This window comes from Marmota marmota, unplaced genomic scaffold (assembly GCF_001458135.2).
Source record: "Marmota marmota marmota unplaced genomic scaffold, marMar, whole genome shotgun sequence".
Classification (NCBI taxonomy): domain Eukaryota; kingdom Metazoa; phylum Chordata; class Mammalia; order Rodentia; family Sciuridae; genus Marmota; species Marmota marmota.
This window is the reverse complement of record NW_026000185.1, coordinates 16850979-16871099: the sequence shown is the minus strand read 5'-3', so window position 1 is coordinate 16871099 and position 20121 is coordinate 16850979. Positions and strand designations below refer to the sequence as shown.

Below are 20121 nucleotides of genomic sequence, written 5' to 3'. Positions count from 1 at the left end.
AAAAAAAAAAAAAAAAAAAAAAAAAAAAGGCAAGCCCCAGGTCATAAATTTTTATACGAACATTTACCTGTCATTTTAGTCTATTTCAGAGTATAGAAAAATCATTTGATCAGGTGACTACATCCCATATTATATTTTAGCAAATCTATTTCAACATTATAACAAAAAATAAAATATGACTCCCAAGGATTTATTACAAAGAATGGAAGCTTAGTTTGCTAAGATGAAAGGCATTAATACAGCTTGTCCTATTAAAAAAACAAAAGGGTTAAAAAATTATAATTTCAGCCAGGTGTGTGCATGCCTGTAATCCCAGTATCTCATAGGCAGGAGGATCGAGAGTTTGAAGCCAGCCTCAGCAACTTAGGTGAGGCCCTAAGCAACTTAGCGAGACCCTTTCTCTAAATAAAATATGAAAAGGGCTGGGGATGTGGCTCAGTGGTTGAGTGCCCCTAGGTTCAATCCCTGCTACTAAAAACAAAACAAACAAGTTTTATAATTTCAATAGATATCCAAATATATAAACCTCCTTGCCTGATTGAAATTCTTAGTTAGCTAGACATTAGTGGAAACCTTGATAAATACCAGTAATATAGAAAACCTGTCTCAACCAATGGAAAATACCCTGCTTCTTGGTAAAATCCTGCAGGAAATTTTCACTTCAGAGGAGTTACTACAATGCAGATCACTGGGCTTGTGTGAATTTTGAGATGTCTACTCAGACATTTATGCCATGTAGTGACATTTTGATAGTACCATTCACAGGAAGCTATTACAGTGGGGAGTAAGGCAAGGTGGTCCATGGCCACTACGTTACCTAACACTGCGATTTAAACCTCATCCCAAGGAAAAGAAATGTGGGGAGACGTGAAGCTTTATCTATTATTTATAGACGATAAGATTGTACAACTGAGGCTGGGTGTGGTAGCTCACGCCTGTAATCCCAGTGGCTCAGAAGGCTGAGGCAGGAGGATTGTGAGTTCAAAGCCAGCCTCATCAATTTATCGAGGCCCTAAGCAACTCAGTGAGACCCTGTCTCCAAATAAAATATAAAAAGGGACTGGGGATGTGGCTCAGTGGTAAAGTGCCCCTGGGTTCAATCCCTGGTACCAAAAAAAAAAAAAAAGGATTGTATAACCAGAAACCTAAATGAAATTAATTACAATAGGCACCAGTAAAAGAAAAGTTCAAGCATCTTACAAATAGATAATCACAGATCAATAGTAGCTTTCTTCTATAGCAGTAATATTAATAACTTGGAAAATATCCTGGAAAGTAACATGACTTTCCCAAAATATAGAAACTACCCAGAAATACTATCCCCAGCTTGAATGTGAAAAATGTTAAAATTTCTCTAAAAGACATAGAATAGAATATTAACAAATAAAAGAGACATTTAAAATATGAAATCAATGTTTTGATTGTGCCCAAATAAATCTATTATTTAAATCTTTATCACTATCCCAGTTTTTTTCTGGCAAGCTGATAGAACAGTCAGAACATCTGCTGGGAAAATCAGATCATGAGTTAAGATATCGATAAGGAAGCCCATGTAGTATTCAGAGTCTTGCAAAGCTACGTTAATTCAAAAACCAGTATGACAGAATCTCAGAAATAAAAATATAGATTAAAAATCACATTAGAATATTCAGAAATCAATCTGTTTTATGTGTGTATGTGTGCATATCTATTATGCATGAATATGAATTTGACAAAAGATAAATTTCACATGGACACATTGATGCATAAATAGGTTTACAGTTTATAGTCTGCGAGGGTAATTTTGTGTCCAAGTTCTTGGGATTTTTGACCTCTGCCTATAAGGAGTACAGAAAGTAGCAAGGGGGTGGCACATGTAGGTAAGTCCTCTGGAAAAGCCTGGGATAAGCCCTGAACATTTACCAAGCTCTTAGGTTCCGCTGCTGCGGGGTCAGAAGGGGTGGGCATGAGATTCCACTCTCCTGTGGCCCAGCTGCCTCCATGTTTGATCTAGAGCTGATCAATGAATCTGAACCCCAGGTTCCTCATGGGGGATGGGAATGCTGCTCTTGCATCCAGTCTCATTCATAAAGTTTGTTAGGAGGGGGAAAAACGAAGTCATATTTGAAAGCCTCTGTAACTGCAGAGTGTTAAGTTAGAGTGGCCATCTGGAAACTCCATCCTCTCCCAGGGTGGTAACAGAAGGCTGTGGCTGGGCTCTCAGGCTGCCTGAATGTATCGGGATTCCACTATTGGAATCTCCTGGGGGTCTCTGGGAAGGAGACTTCACCTCTCTGTGGTTGTGTCTTTTATCAGTGGTGGCTCCTGGGACAATTTACTTATTATCACTATTTTTTTCCCTCATGATTAAAAAGGTGATAAAATAATACCTACCCCAAATGGTCATTATAAGGAACAAATGAGAAAAAAAAAATATTGCACATTGCTTAGAACAGTTCTGGACAGGTAGCAGCCCACCAATCACAGCTGCTGTTTATTAGCACACCTGTCTCTGGGGGGCGGGGGCGCTCTGGCTCTCCTACTCCTAGATTGGAACCCCTGACTGAGCTTCAGCCAATCAGCTCTTTGAGACCCCTTTCCTGCAGTGATTGGTTCAGTCGTGGGCACGTGACCTAACCCCAGCCAATGAATTGCTTGCTGGGCAGGAAACGCCTACTCATGCTGGATTCTGGCCTGGAAGAGAGCATCCTGGTGGATTCCTGAGTCTCCCATTCATGGCTTCAAAATAGAGTTGGTGCAGAAAGCAAAGGAAACAATAGATTCAACCCCATACATCTAACCCTGTCTACACTCTCCAGTTATGTGAACCAATCAGGTTCTCTCCTTTCTCTGTATCTCCAGTCTTAAAACAGAATTTGGTGCCACTCAGAGACTTCCAGGTAACATGGACAGTATTATTGTATTATTACGACTTCAGGCAAAAGGCTCCTGAATTCTGCACAAGAGATTGGGTCTGGTCTTTTTTATTTTATTTTATTTTTTTAAATAAGCTTATTACATTTTTCATGAAACCATGTTTGACCACACAACCATGAAGATGCTCCTTCATCTGAATGATAGGCATTTTAAGGATGAAAATAACACTGCCCTTTTCCAAATTATGGTTGAGAGCACAGGGTGCAGACAAGTCAAGAGCTTCCAGCCCATGACCTTCAAACAGCAGCCCCAGGGCTGCTATGGAAATTAGCCAGAAACCATCATTTCAAATTTCGAAAGGTCACCATTTATGAAAGGGTTCCTTAATGCTCACTCAAAACCAGAAGATAAGTCAGAAATAGCAGGCAAGGGGCTGACAGAATGGTTACGCACAACTTGCTTCCCGTGACCCAGTAAACCTTATCCGTGCCCAATTAGACCGCGGTGACCTCCTGATGTCGCACGCGGACTTTTAACATCAGTTCATCTGTCACCCGGAATCTCCCCTAATGGCCTTTTCATGGGGTTGTCTCGATTACAATTAGCGGGGGTTGGGATGTGCATGTTTGAGTGTTTTGTGATCAGAAAGCGTAGAAATAATTAGACAAGATGTCCCCAGGAGCACCACAGCAGACGATCCAGTGGCCCCCTCAACAGCCCCGCTTGAATGTCACATAGGTGACTGCAAACTCGATGTGTTCAAAAGCTAACTCGCCACCTCTCCATGACTGAGCTTGCTGTCACCGAAGGGGATCGGAAGGCTGGAAGAGTCTTTGACCTCCTTCTCCCTCACCCTTTACATAGAATCATCAGGAAATTCTGTCCGATTCTTGCTTCTGAGTATCGGCCAAAGTGCTGGCCGAAGCCTCTATCACTTCTGCCCCTTCCTTAATATGGGAATCCATTGTTACTGCATTGTTGCACTAAGTCCTCATAATCCATCTTCAAATATTCTTCTTCCCTTCCCCACTCTGCTCTCTACAGTCCAGCCAGAAGGAGCCTCCAGATGAAACCTTGCTTAGGTCTCCCTAACTCTCATGCATCTGTCAGCTCTTCTGAGACTTGTGATTTTTTTCTTCTGGAAGATTCTTTCTTCTCCATTTGGGTAGGTAGCCTGGTGGTTATAGAGGGAAGCCATGGCCTCATAGCCTTTGAGTTCAAATTCTGTCTCAGGTGATAGCTACCTGTGTGGCCTTGGGTCTGTTGCTTAAACTCTCTGTGTGTACGTTTTCTTCTCTGCCAGATGGGGACAGTAAGAGTTGCTTATGTGATCATGTAAATTATGTAGCGTAGCAGGTGTGGCACGTGCAATGTTAGATGTGGAGATTATGACTTTACTGTGACATGTGGAAGCTCCCAAGGGCTCTGTGTCTGGACCTACGCGCTATGTGTCACAGCTTACCCGAGGTTCTCATTCCCCACTAAGCCTCTGCTCTTTACTTCGGCCAGTTTCCAAATGTCTATTTCCAGATCACATGAGCTTCACGTTTCTCAAGTCCTCTCTTACCAGGGCGATTGCAGTAGCCACAGTCTGTTACTATGAGGCCACTTCACTGTAAAAGCTCCGACTCAGGTCACATGGCCCCTCTGCTTACAGCCCTCCCATGGCTCCCCCTTCCCCTCCCAGCAGGTTCTCGGACTTGATGCTCTCAACATTTGGGACTTGATAGTCCTTTGCTGGTGTGGGTGTGGGGGGTGCCCTGTGCTTTGCCAGGTGTTTGGCAGCCTCCCCAGCCTCACCCACGGGATCCAGTACCGCTCCCCTCCAAATGGTAACAACCAAAAAATGTCTACAAACATGGCCAAATGTCCCTGTTGAGAATCACTGGCCTGGTATAAACTCCAGGTGCCTTATGATAATCTTCAAGGTCATTCCTAGGTCACATACTCATCCTGAGAGCTGGGCTTGGGTCTGTTCCATATGAACCACACGGATTGTGAACAGGGTGACGTAGAGATCCCCCAAAGAAAACGAGAACTCCATTCCCAGAAGGAGAAAAGAGGAACAGATGTGGGGCTGGGCGAGCAACAAAGAAACAGAAGAGATGTACCGGGCTGCAGACACCAGCCTTATTTTTTCTTCTGATTTCTCTTTGTTTTCTAGAACCTAGCAGCAGATGGGCCAAGGGGAGTGTGTGTTCAGAGACTTCCCAATAGTCCCTTCCATCCTATAAACTCTGCATCCTCACCGCACTCTCTGTGCTTATAGGGTAGAAAGTGGACAGTACATAAATTTAAGCCACCAAACGTCTGAGGAGCTACAGCATGGTTTTCCTGCACTTAGATCCCGACTCCGTGGAGTTGTGGCTTGGCTTTGTCACTGTGAACAAAGACACAAGATGCTACGCGTCCTCCGGGCCCCATCAGACTTTACACCAGCAGGGCTGCATTTTAATCAAAGACACCTCTTCCGGGGGCTGCTGAAGTCCCCCATTGCCTCTTGCAATGGAGGAACAATGGCTTTGCTTAGCTGCAACTAAAAAAGAACTCAGAAACAGAGATGGCAGTTCTCACCAAGGGACCGTGTTTCATCTCCCACCGGAGAAGGAAAGGCAAGCCCAGAAGCCAATGTGACAAGGTTAGAAAATGACTCTTTCAGTGTCTCTCCTGGACCATCTGAAATTTGTCATCAGAATTAAAATACAGCCCTCAAATTTTTGCTCTCCGTCTGGCTTCATGCTTAATGATTGAGCTTTTTGTTTTTGTGACTTGTATCTATTTGGTATTTCTTGAATTAGAAAGAAGCAAAAAAAAAAAAAACTTTTAAATTTTCAATTCATTTCCAAATGATGAGCAACCCCAGTTGCAGATTACCATCAATAACACATTTTCATGAAAAAAAATAATATACTTTCCAGAAAAAAAAATATTGAATGAGAAGAGTGGCATTTGTTTTTAGATTCTTTGCAACCCTCTTCAATGTCTGGCTTCATAGAAGTCAGATTCTCATTGGCTCTGCATTTGATCCTTGGCCAAAGGTTGTTTGGGCCGAAGTAAATGAATAAAATCTAATCTCACACCAATATGTGGATGGCAAAGAGAGGAATATTTGAATACCCTGCGAAAATATTTGTGGATGTTGTTCTTTTTTATTACACCAAATCTCAACAAGTGTAGATTCTTAAAAGCTGGTTGCAATGTAGAATCTGAAACCATATTAATTAGCTTTTCATGTTCTGGCCTATTAAAAGCCATTGTTCTCATCTTGCACCTTGAATGGATCTTTTCCTGGGCATATGCATTGGTTTTCTGGGAAATATTGATTCACTAACTTATTCAGGTCTTCTAAATTTGCCACATTTCAGTACACGATATTAAAAAAAAAAAAAAAAGAACATCACATTGGTTCATGGGGCCAGATACAAGTTTTCCCAAATTGGAATTTTCACTTGAAACCTTGAATTTTATCCTTGGCAACAAATACTGTTAGTTGCTTTCTTTGAAGTGACAGGCTTACTTAGCTCATTTTTTGAAAAAAAAAATCTGCCAAATACCCAAGTCTGAATAACCATAATTTGCCTGTCAGTCATTCTTTCAAGTAAATATGACGTTTCATGGGGTAGTGGTGGGGGGGAAAGCAGCGAGTGCAGCTCACGACTCAGTCCCCCGAGGGTCTTTGCCAGAGACCACCAGTGCACTTGGCTTTGCATCTGAGGTGCCTCGAAGATGCTTCCCACTGTGTTACCCACACTATTAAAATCGACTGCTCAAGCCTTGAGATTTAATAAAATGAACACTTTTTCTTTTCTGTTTTTCTTGCTGTTCCGCCAGGAATATCTTAAAGTGACACTAATGTTTTCTCTGCCTAGGAGTGGTGGTAATTCACACAATGCCGACTGAGTCACTGTCATGGTTTGTGATCGGGCTCCAGCAGGTGTACCCGTGTCTGCTTTTGCATCATTAGTGCAAATGTCAACACAATGAAAAAGGCAAACAGGAGGTTACGATTACTCTGAAATAGTTTTGATGCTGTGGACTTTCTGGAAGGATCTTGGGAAGCCTGCGTCCCTGCCCCCTGGCTCTGGTAGAAGTCCACCCTTGAGAAGGCTGGGCTGTAGCATCGGAATTAAGGACTTTGGCTTTCAGATTTGCAAGACCCGAGTTTGAATCCTGCTGCTGTCACTGAGAAGCTACAAGAATAGGAACACTGAGAAGCTAGGAGAATGTTAGGGACATAGATTTCCTAACATTTTGATGACCCTATCAACGACTTTGAAAAGAATCAGGCCCAAGACTTGGTCCCTAAAGACTGTGAGCCTGGTTCCCTGGGAGGGGTCTCCATCAACTGTATCTTTGGCTTTGCCTCAGTCTTCTCTGAGGCTGGAGAAAATTCTAGGGGATACAGCAGCCATGGCCCAGATGATTTCCTGCTGTTGACAGAACAGTGCAGATGAGGAGATTCGTGCAATCTTTTTATTCTGGGAAAATGGGATAAGCACACCACCACCACCTTGGTACTTATGTGTGACAAGCACTCTTCTAAGTGCCATCCAAATATTAAGTACCCATAGCAACCTTATGAGTGGCTGCAATGATAATCTAGATGAGGAAACCAACTCAGCTTAAGTGACGCACCGGAAGTCAGATGGTCCTATGTGGTTGACTTGATTTTCGAGCTTGCTTGAGCTCATGGTGGGAGAGTTTGAATTCTCAACCTCAGACTCTACTGAAGAAGTAGGAAAAAGAGGTGGGGAAAGAGGAGTAATTCTTCCAGAAAGATCTCCCCCCGCCACACACACACACACACAGGGCTTGTGTTTTTTGAAAAACCTAATTCTGCTCTAAAAGAACATGTTAAAAACCCCCTTGGGTCCTTCAGAAACTCCAGGAAAAAAAAAATGAAAATTGTACTAAACTGCCCAACTGTGATGTAAACACACACGCGACATAATTTTGAGCAACTGGTGAACACCATTTGGATATTTTCCTTCCAGTGACTCAGAGATGGTGACATCGAAGCCAGAAAGGGGAATTGACAGAAAACCCCTTCGCTTGGAGTCGGATGTGATCTACATAGTCATCATCATGGCCATTGGCTGTCCAACTTCAGAGTCTGTCCACAGCCCAAGCAGGGAAGGTATTGGTGCAGCCGCAGAACAGGACGCACCCGGATGAATCTTGACAATGAGGAACAGATATAACCAACAGACACAGGTAGAGGCCGATGGAGGATGTGCCCATCCTCCTTCCAGAAAGCAGGAGGCTAAGACATTCTATCCAAGGTGAGTGGGAAAAGAAATGAAGATTTATGTTACTTTTAAAAATTAGAAAGTTAATCGATACAGAGGGTGGAGTAAATTAGCTCAGTCCTCCCGTATCATGGCAGGAAGTCAATAGATGATAAATCAAGAAATAGACAAACATATTATTTAGGGATGTGGGTGAACACCGGCAGAACCAAATCAGAAATGGTTAAAAAAATAACTTGCACTGGGGAAGAGGAGGTGGGTGACTCTCATTAAAATCCCTTCTCTCTGATTTAATTTTTAAAATAGTGTGAATGATTAAGTGCCTTTATACATAATAAGATAGATTTTAGAAAGCTTTTGAGTAGATTCTGAAGAATTTGAACTCAAAGAGGAAAATCATACCCTCTCTCATCCCTTTGATTTGGTAGGGTGGAAAAATAAGGAAATGATATTTATTAGCTATTCACCAAACCGGAAATGGCAATCATTTTGGGGGAAGGAGGAGTGGATGAGATTATAGTAAGGGTGCAAAGATAAACTCAGTTAGATTTTGTGTTATATTAAAAAAAATGCGTGTTGGTGGTGTATGTCTGTAATCCCAGTGGCTTGGGAAACTGAGGCAGGAGGATTGTGAGTTCAAAGCCAGCCTCAGCAACTTAGCGAGGCTCTAAGCAATTCAGTGAGACCCTGTTTTTAAATAAAAAATTTAAAAAAGGGGCTGGGAATATGGCTCAGTGGTTAAGCACCTCTGGGTTCAATTCCCAGTACCAAAAATAAATAAATAAAAGGACGTGGGCTTTAAAATGTTTTTAAATAAAAATAAAAATAAAAATGTGCTTTTGCATTACTTTTATATTTCTGATTTTTAGTTATAGATGGACACAATACCTTTATTTTATTTATTTTTATGTGGTGAGGATCGAACCCAGTGCCTCACACGTGCTAGGCAAGCTCTCTATCTGTGCCCCAGCCTCTCACTTATACATTTTGAAAGTATTTTGATTAAGAAAATACACCAGGAAAAATACCATGCAAAAAAGAAAACCATTATAATTGAATAGCCAGGGTCAATTTTTTTCAATAATAATTTTTTTCAATAATAAATGTGTGATCACTCAAAGGGTCCTCAAGGATCTCTGTCCCCTTTGCCTAAGGGGAAGAGGCCAGGAGGTCTGAATTCCCTTGGATTCCAACTCCCAGGACCAGGAGAGGACAGTCCTCGGTGGTGTGTTCTCCATAAGCCTCTGTGTGTTCTGCAAAAGTGCTTCGAGCACCTCCGGAGGACCAGGCACTTTGGGGAGGCAGAAGCCCTAAGGGAGCGTTTCCATGACAACCCCAACATTGACTAAGCCAGGGCCTCCTACTCGATGCTGCAGGAGCTTCACCTGGGTGCGCCATCTTTGCCTGCACCTCCCCTTCATGGTTGTTAGCTTACCTACTCTGTCTCCCTGGTCCTCGTCCAAGTCCTCAGGACCTGGCATTGTGTCCAGCAGACAGTGGCTGCTGGAGAGGTACCCAGAGGGCAGGGAACCCCGGCCAGAGTACCCACCAATTGCAAACCCTTCGTTTAGCATGACTGATGGGCTCTCCAGGCTGGATGGGGGGCCTGCAGGGAAGACATGCTAGCTTGAGCCGCAGGGGTGGGAGAAGATCTGTGAGCTGGAGAGGGACTGCCCGGCAGGAAGGATGACTGCAAGATCTTTGCAAGGTTCCATCAGTGCCAGAAGTTTCTACATGGATGTCACTTTTTATTTAAACCGCCCCCCTCCCTGCCCCAGGGAGAATTAAAACACTGAGAATCATAAGGGACCACGGATTCCTCTTTAGGGGAAGAAGGAGGACAAGGCTGAGATGCTGTTTCACGGCGCCCTGTCACCAGGAGGCTGAGGACAGAGCAGGGCAAAGGTTTTAAAGAGACAGCTGAAGTTCTTGCCTGAGGGAAGAAGGGACAGTCACAGGACGAACCACAGCAGGTGACACCGTGGAGAAGACTCAGACCTGGCAAACTCAAGAACAGGAGTCCAAAATTCCCCAGAGGCTTCCAGTTTGCTCAGAGTCAAAGTCAAAGTCCCTATAGCTCCTTTCAAGGCCTGGGGGTGGCCTGGCTCCCCCAGGACCTCGACTGACCCACTTCCCTCCTCCTCAGCCACACAGCTGCCTTGAGACCTCAGGTCTTTGCAGTTGCTGTTCCTTTTGCCTCAATGCCCTTCCCCCAGCAACCACTGGACTTGGTTCTCGCCCCTTTCACATTGTAAATGAAGTGTCCCCTTCTCAAGGAAGCTCAAACTTCGGTGTCCACTTCACCCCAGCGCCCCGTGTCAGGGTAATTTGGAAGGAGTCCCTTGTGCTGGGAAATGATTCCTTACTTCTTAAGGCGATGAGAGGTCCCTGCAGCTAAGCCCCAGGGACTCTCGCTGGCAAATAGTCCTCCAGAGCTGGCCTCGCCCTGATTTCCTTGGTCCAGACCTTATAATTCCTTCCATCCCTAACCCTGCCATCTCCCCACTGCTCAGGAGCAGAATCCTCCCCCCATCGCAGAGTGCAAAGGCACAAGGGGCAATTATTATGCTGCACGGTAGACCCTTTGACTCCGATTAACATCATTGCCTCTTGATTTGATCTTTTTTATTTTTCTCTAAACACCTAGAACATTTTGATCCCACGCCAGATTCATCTTTGGTGAAAAGCAATATTTTGAAGAATCCGAACTCACGGGGTGATGCAGATTTTTAAGGCATCTTCAGCTGAGAAACAGCTAATTGGTTCTGCGGCCCCGGGATTTGCAAAGGGTCAAAATGATTTGTTGTAAATATGCATCTCTATTAACTGCCCTCTGCCAAAACCAATTTCCACGGGCGACAGTAGAATTTTGTAATGGATTAGATGAGAGAAGATGCCCCCCAGTCGTTACCCGTGAGTTTTTGAATCTCTCTCATTTAACAGGTAGGTATTATCGGATTCCAGAGCAGCAATGCATGATACCAAACAGCATATGCTACAGAATATAGAGTAGTGGAAATTCCATTTCCTAAACGTCCAGGTAACTAAATATATAGAGAGACTCTTAGGCACAAGGAATAGAAGCAGTCTGCTGGGTGTATACACAATATGTCCACACAACAAGTTTGCACCCAAGGTATTGGAGGAATTTTAAGATGCGATGGTTGAACTATTCTGGACAATCTTCAAGGACAAAATGGAAAATAACAGATGACAAATAGCATGGAGATTTTTTTTTTCAAGACTGGAAAGCCAGATTTCCATAAACTACAGGCTGCTGAATTATAAAAAAAAAATCATGACTGGCATAATAGGATATGTTATTAAAAGGGTGGTTTGTAAGCACTCAGGAGCAGAACAGCAATTGTTAGGGATTAGTGTGCTTACACCAGGAGAAGCGCAAGGTAATTGAGTTATCCTCCCTCCAGCAACAAAGTAATGTATATTTATTGAGCATCTACTATATACCCCAGGCTCTGGCGTTAGGCTGGTGATTCAGAGAAAGGTGGCGAATAGAGTTTGGGGATGGTAACAAAATATTTGTTGGTGTTAGGACCTGTCCGCCCCAAATTTCATCCATCTGCCCATTTCTGGTCCACTCAAGCCCAAGGTCAGCAAAAATCAGGCCTGGTGGTACATGGGTGCACTGACTGGTGCTCTTCAGAGATGATTTTGGCCTCTGAGGGATGCACTGGGGATTTGGCTGCAGATGGATTTTGCCTGTGGAATAGAGTTGTCCAAACCCAAAACCAGGAGGTGGACTGGGGATGGAATCCTTGACTTCTGCTTGGCCCAGAGTTGAAAGCTCAAAGAGGTCAAATAAATACTGTGCCAAGATTAATCCTCAGGGAGGGGGAGAGCCACAAACCTAATGGCATGCCCAAGTTTGCACACACTTGGCCCGGCAGGGAAGATGTGAGGCCCTCCAGTGGTCTGCTCACGTGCACCGCCCCACCCCCCTCAGACGCCTGTGCTTCTCACTTCCAAATGATTGACACGTCACCTTTCAAATAAAAATTTGCATTGAACCTCCAGAGACAGTGCTTCTTCACAGCCGAGTGCTACAGAGGCTAAAACTCTTATTGGCTTCACTATTTTCTCTCTTTGACCTTGACCTTGCTTGTGGCAACTGTTGGAGTAATTTTTTTTTTTCCTAGTCATTGAATGGCTCAGAGCTAGTGATTGATACCACACTCTCCTTGACATCAGAGCAGACAGGTAGAAGGAAACCTAGCCCGTTAGGCCTGGGCTTTTAAATCAAGGCAGTGTAGTGTGATGGTTAGGGCGAGTGAGGCTGAGGCTCACGTCCCTGTCACCTAGAAGCATGATCTTGGACAAGCTACCCTCTGAGCCTCCGTCCTCTTGCTAGTGGAGCAGAAAAACCAGAAGTAGACAAGGCCCATTATGAGATCAGTGCAGCCTGTTTAGGCCGGCATTAGGTAATAAAAGACAGCAGAGAGTGAGGTTTGAATCCTGGCTCTGATTGATTGCACACTTCTCTTTGCAAAATGGGGATAATAATAAGATCTATCTCCGGAGGAAGTCGTGGAGATGAAGCAGTGTTTGTAGAGTGCTTCCTGAGAACAGTGCCTGACATCAGTGTGTGTCAGAATCTGTGAAAGAAAGAAAAAAGAAAGAAAGAAAGAAAGAAAGAAAGAAAGAAAGAAAGAAAGAAAGAAAGAAAGAAAGAAAGAAAGAAAGAAAGAAAGAAAGGCTCAGGGCCTGGTCCTTGGATCTCTCTGGGGTTGGTTCTCATGGCCTGTCCACTCCTATAGCTCCCTTAAAAGCAAACCCTAAGGATCCATAACACTACCTCTCTGGCTTACCAATTCCAGGAAGGAGGGAAGATTTGCTCTGGAGGTAGCTGTCCCACCCAAGCTCACAGGAAGTAGCCACAGATGAGCCCCTTCCTTGGAGGGATATCTCTTCGGCTGAGAAGTTTCTAGACATTGCTGTTCATCTGCGGCATTGGGGAGCAAGCCTCAGCAGACCCCTGAAATGCCACTCCAATCCAGAATGCTCCTCCTTTATCTCTGCTTTACTGGCTCTCCTCGGGAAGGGAGGAGATTTCTATGCTTCCAAACGATAGCAAATCCCATTTCCCTTAGAGACCCATGACCAGAGCAGGAAGAGAGAGAGAGAGAAAATAAAAATCAACCTGTCACTTCATTTTGCTGGGTGACCTTGCAAATCTTTCTGATTGGTTGTTACAGTTTTTCCAGCCAGCACCCACGGCTGGGCTCTCTGTGTGGCGGGGACCTACATGTTGACTCTCAGCAGGGAACATGCATTGACTAGTGGAGAGTCTTAGGGTGCCCTCCCACCGCCACTTCCTTCCCTGATGTGGCACATCTAACTCTGGGGCAGGATTTCCTATTCAGCGTTGGCTCCTGCTATCAGCCACTCACAGACCCATGCTGTTGGTACCCAAGTTGACCTGTACCATTTTTTTTAAAAGATCCTCTTCCCTTTGGGTAGACAGAGTTCTGGGCCAAGGTGTGAGTCTGATGAGTGGAGTGTGGGTGACTTTCAGCCTCGGCTGGACCCCAAGGCCAGACAGCTTTGGGTAGGGCAATGTCTTCACAAGCAACTTGCAGACCTGGCTAGGGGCAGTTTGCCTGGGGACAGGCGCACAATGGCTCAAACTCAGCTCTCCATCACTGGAACCAGTCCATGCACAGGGCATCACCATTCCAAAAAGGCTGCCCCATCACTTACCCACCCTGTTCCCCACCCAACTCCCTTCCTGAGACTGGTACCTGAGCACATCCAATCTGGTGATGAGATACTAGTCTCTCTTTTTCCCAGGTCCCCTGTTTGATATGCATGATTCTCTTGGAGCCACAGGCAGAGGAACTCAAAGTATTTGGAGAAAGGGGAGAAATTGGTATATGAGGCTAACCACCATTTTTCTTTGCAAATAGATATCGTCTAAAATGAATGAATCGTGAGCTCATGGCCAATGTGTTACTCAGAGGCTTGAAGGAGCCACAAGAACTAAATGTAAAACCGTTCAGAGCACTTGCTATTTTTGTTCTCTCCCCTTCGGCAGGTAAGGAAAATAATGCTCAGAGGGGGAGGGACTTCCAAGGTCCCCCAGTCAGGAAGTGGGAGGATCCAGATGAGACCACAACTCCACCAGGCCCCCAAACCCCTGCTATTATCCAGCATCCACTCTGGTCTTGAATAAATTGTGAAGGCACGTCGGCTCCTCTATTGGAGCGGTGCGTTCTGCCAGGGTCACAAGGATGTGGGAGGAGGAAATCAGCCTTGGGGTTTTCCAGGTTTCTCTTCAACCTCAGAAACATTGTTTTCATTGGGGGGACTTCCCCATGTCAGCATAATTTTCAAATTGCTTAAAAAAAAAGACAATTCTTCTAAAATACGTAGTGAGTTTATGTCAGATTTTTTTTTTTCTCCAACTCAACTATAAGGAAGGGAAAAACTGGGTTATTTTATTTTTCAGGGAAAAAGTTCTCAAGTAAGATTGCTAAGTTAGATATAAAACGGATTCGTGTTCCGGAAAGCAAGTACTAAATCCACAATCTTTGGGGTTATCTCTTTTAATGAACAGAGATCATGTGTCCCTCTACTGACCAAAAATTATGTGTATGCATTTTCTCAGGTTTCTACTAGGGGATATGCAGCAGCTAGGCCCAAATTTATTAAAAAAAAAAAAAAGAAGAAGAAGAAGAAGCAGCAAAGTTAAACATATATGTCCCCAGAGAATGAGATGACTTCTCAGGTGAACTTGTTGCACACAGTCTGGGAGAACGTTAAAAGAATGCACCCTCGTTTTGCCTGATTCCTTGTTTTAATCATTTTTTTGACACCCACTAGTTACCCCATACAAATAAACCACACTGATCACCCAGCTTTGGGACACAGGCCAGCCACGGGCCTTTATTCTAATCCAGAAGATACAATTTTGAGCGGTGAAACCAACAACAGTATTTTCAAAGCATCTACTTCTTAAAATGGGTGGGATTGTGGAGTCACACAGGAGAGGTAGAAAAAACATAAGGAGGGTCTTTCTACCAGCGATGACACAACTCAGAATGAGATTTCAAATATTCAGCCATCAGTAAAGCACAAGGCCAGCCCAGAAGAACAGATGGTTTCCCAGGGCCGAGAGGGTGCCTGTGGGGTCAGCTCTTCACCCTTCACTTGATGGATCTTAGGAATCTCTGGGAGGTTCCAGAAGGGGCCAGGGGGGCTGTAGCCGAGGTGGGAAGTCGGTGGAAACTTGCCTGTTCATCATGCTTACATTCTGACCTCTACTTCCTGCCCAGTCCTGACTAAACCCACACACGGCCAGGTCACCCACGCCTATTCTAGGACCCCAGCCTCCTTCCTATGTGTTTTGGGGGGGGGGCTTGTGGATGAGGAGGAAGAATACAGAAGGGTACAGGGAGAAGAGCTCTAGAACGTTCTACACCCATGGCTAAGGGGGGGGTGTGTGGCATTCAGTCCAGGACTGGGGGAGCAGAAGGGGCTACTTAGGAACTGTGTCTAAGCAGCCGTGTCTCCAAACCCAGGGGTCCTTATGGCGTTCCGAGTCTCCTGGGGGTAGAAGATGCCAAATGTGAGTCACCCCATCGGAGCCCAGGGCTCGGCACACAGGAATTCCTCCATAACTGGGATGTCTCTGTCTCCCCTCATGCTCAACCACATCTTTGCAGCTTCCCTGAAGCCTTCCGAACACATAAATAAAGCTGGAACCCCATCTGGCTGAAAAAGTCAACCATCTGGAGACGAGGAAATATGGGGGAACTTCTAATGACTGGCTAATTTTTTTTTTCCAGTTTTTCAGCCAGATGTTTGGTGTCATCTAGGCCCATCTGGAGCAGAAACAGCAGTTTATTGAACCTCTTTTCCATAAATTTTAAGTCCCCTGTCCTAAAATCCTAAGTGGGCTTTCTTTTCTTAGTAGTTCATTTTTAAAAAAAATGAATTGAAAAAGTGATTATTGGCTTATAAAGGACAATTTAGGGATCAGATATGAAAATATCCAAAATTTGGATTAGAAAGGGCACTGAGGCAATTTGGGGGACTCAAAACTGGCATCCCGTAGGCCAGGTTCAGCTACAATGGAAACAATTAATGCCAGATTTTTTAAGAAGGCAAACCAGTTGCCCGCGTTTTAAAATCGAAGAGATTTTTGCACCCTGGCTTTTCTTTACAGGTAATTCTGGGCCCCATTGGGTGCACATCTCCCCGAGGTGAAAATCAACTGAAGTCAAGTCATAGTTGCTTTTTTAGATGGTGCTTGTGCCCTTCAATTTGCCACAGTCCCCACCACTCCCTACTGCCCCCACACTGAGACCAAGTTTCAGGTACCATATATCTTCCCAAATGTATTCTAAAACCCTGCCCCATAGAATCCAGAGGACTTTGAAATACTTGTTTCACACTTCACACTGCTTGCCTAGGCCACACGGACATTTATTTGTATTTCTTACTCCCTCATCTCACCATAAGTTCTTCTTCTTAGAATTGGGTCAACTGGGTTCCAATGGAGGACAACCAGTCACACAATGGAGCTAACTGTTAGTAACATTAAATGAATATATCACCCAGAGCTTCTAAGCTCCTAGGCCAGTGGTCTTTCTACCCATGAAATACATTGCTTTGGTTGTAGCTAGGACTTGAAGAGGTTTTTCTTAATGAGAGAGTTCCATACTGCACATGTTCTCACTCCAATTCACGGGCTGCCATTGGAAACCTGCTGCAGGTTAGGGTGGGCACTACTTTGTGAATGCCTCGCATGCTCTTCCAGATAATGAGTCAGTCATTCGTTTTGGTTTCTCAGTGTGGGTGTCTGTACATAGGTTGATCTTTTTTTTTTTTCATTCAAAGTGTGTCCTTTGTCACCTCTGAGTTGGTGGTATCTGGTGGCTCTTGCTCTCCTGCTGATGCCACACAGGCTGAGTGTTCTGAGATCGGGGACTTCTAGAATGGAAAAACCCATGTGGCTGGGCATTCTCCTGAGCTGATGCTTGTACCAGTAGCAAACTATCCATCAGAACACGAATTAATGTTCTCTAGCAAATGCTCTGAGGAGCAGCCTAGTGTAGATTTTAAGTATTGACTGCTGTGTGGAGGTTTATGACCTTGGGCAAGTTATGTAATTTTTTTTCCTCAGTTTCCTCATCTATAAAATGAGATTAATGATAATTGTACCTACATCACTGAGCTCTTCTGAACAGGAAAGCATTTCATCAAAAGTTTAAGATTTTTTTTTGAAATTCATAGAGCAGTGTTAGCATGTAGTAAGGGCTAAAGATAAATGACATTCTGGTGGGTTATGGGAATAAAAACTGGAAATATCCTTCTCTTCCTTGAGTGATGTGATCCTCATTATCAAACATAGTCATGTCCAAGCCCCTTGTAAATACTCAATATGTGTTGGCTTGAACCTCATGATTACCTGGAGTACTTAGAAAATTCAGATTCTAGCGATCCATCATAGACATATAGAAGCAAGAGATTTAATTGTGGGTTCTGATGATCTATTTTAGAAAAACTCATCATGAGATTCCAATGTCTAGTCAAGTCAAGGAACAATTGAAGTTATTTTCTCCTATGTGAATATCATTGATGTCGGGGACTCCAAGGCTTCCTGGAGATTCCCATTCCCCATTGGATAGTTATTTATTTTTAACTCTAGTCCCTACTTCTACCCACATTGAGGCTACATAGAACATTTCAAATCTCTCTTCCAAATGACAGCCTTTCAGATACTTGCAGACAACTGCCATGTCCCTCCTGAGCATTTTCTTCTTTTGGACAAATTAGCCACATTGTCTCTTGGCTTTTAAAAATGTACGGAAGGAGGAACTCTTCTGATTGGATCTGTAAGAAAATTGAGCTACAAGATCCACTCCCACCCCTGGTCTCCTTGGATACATAAAGGACCAGAAGATGAAGATGTTGAGGCTTGGGGACAGAAAAGAGATACCAAATAGGAGATGGCTATGCATCTTCAATCTCAGAGGATGGAAATAGATGTTGCCTACAGCCTGTATCTTACCATACAGACACCAAAGGGTCCTGCAAATTCCTCAAACACTTGATATATTGGGTATATTAAGAAAGAATCCCATTTCAAATGTTAGCCAGGCCCATCTACATGTTAGTGATAGGGCTGTATACATTAGCTAAAAAATTTGTTGTGATTCATTAATGTTTGTGCATCTTGTTGTATTTAATATTTCAAAAGTATAAAAATGATTTAGCTGGGCCAAATTGTAGGAAGACTGCAAATGAATTTTCTCAGAAGAATTCACTTGCCTAAGAACACATCTTCAATTCATCCAGTTCTTTCTTGAGTCAATTTCTCACTTCTCCCACCAAGCCCACAGAAAGCCTGGGTGGATTTCCAATTCCTTGTGCAAATTGTGGGTGTAGGACATGATGTTGGGAAAAAAGAGGAAACCATCACTTGAGAAATTCTGAGCAAGGGTTCAGAAATTTTAGGCCACACTTCTGCTCTGACAGATTTTTTTTTTTCATAGAGTATAATGGGGAAAGCCAAAATTGGTGTTTCATTGGGTACTTCCAGGTTTAGTTGCAAGAAGCAGAAGGACTATAAATGACTAAAACATGATATACCTATGTGCCATTTGGGGCTTGAGAGGTGCTTCAGATTTTTTAAATGCCATCTCTGGAACTATGTAGGCATCCAAACATTCACCATATCCCAGTATCACCAAAATATAATTTGAATTCCTTCTTGCCAACATAGGAAAAGGAATTCATGGAATTTCCTAAGGAAAATGACTTCACCATCCAGCTTGTGCATGATCACAAAGAATCACAAATATTAGCATTTTGTCAATGTTTAAGAAAGATTCACCTCACAATTTTCAGTCAGTGCCCTGGATACAGTAAACCTGTTGGAGAATGCTTAGGCAAGACCACCAATTGCAAACTAATCATTGCTCCTATTGATACATTGAGAGTTGGAGAGGGCAAAGGTCTTGGCCAAGGTTACACAGGTCATTTGCAGCCTTGCTCGGGTCTTTCGACTTCACATGATCGTAGTTGCAATTTAAGTAGCCCCTTCCTACCTGGGCTTCCCACCAGTTGCAAATATGCATTGGAAACACAATCAATTGTAGTAGCGCTACAGTCAGGAGAGCAGTTGTTCAGAGTCAGGGCATGGGAAGAAGGCCAGGGATGGTGCAATATTACACTAGTGAGTGATGTCATAGCATGACTTCCTAAGACATTTACATAAATGCAAGTTCTCCAGAAGCTCTGACAATATCAGCCACTGGGAATGCAGGTATAGAGAGCTATGACAGGAAGGGAGGGGAGGACATAGGAAATCCATATTTTCTTGCTTATCACTGTGATAAGCTTGACAGATTCCTCAGAAGCCTGGAAAAAAAAAACTGTCTACTGTCCCTCTAATCCAGTGACTTCCCTCAGGCATCCAGGTTCCACAGGGCTTTGATTTTCTTCTTTATCTCTATTTTCTCTCCCCATGATACCCAGGCACTGCCCAGAGCTCCTGAGAGTCAACCCTCATGTAGTGAAACAAGTTCAAGAGTGAGATAGGCTACCCATTCTAAAACGGCTCTGTCCTCTTCATTATAATGTAGAACAAATCCTCTAATCTTTAGAATTAGAAGTGATGAGCTGCAGTTCTTGGGGAATCAACCTTATGTAAATTCCATGAAATATTATTTGTGGGGTTTGGGGATGATTTAGGAATGAAGGCAGGTGGATTCAATTCCTAACACTTCCGTTTTATTTTGATCAAAAATAATGACACAGGTATAAATAAGGAAGTTTTCTTTAAACGTGTGTAGCAGGAGGTGGGGGTTTCCACATGTTACCCTGATACTGGTTGGCATTGGAAGTTTATGACAATATCTAGTTAGACCAAACTCAGAAGAAACTGAAAAGACTATGTTAAGAAATAGCTCAGGATGCACCAGGTCAGACCAGGGTCTCTCTCTCTCTCTCTCTCTCTCTCTCTCTCTCTCTCTCTCTCTCTCTCTCTCTC

At 43.7% G+C, this 20121-nt stretch overlaps 1 protein-coding gene across 2 annotated transcripts in view; it reads right to left on the bottom strand.

Annotated features, from left to right (window-relative positions):
* The window catches only part of Cacng3 (calcium voltage-gated channel auxiliary subunit gamma 3), a 78479-nt gene that overhangs the window by 56581 nt on the left and 1777 nt on the right, over positions 1-20121 (bottom strand). The gene's annotated exons all lie outside the window — the stretch shown is intronic.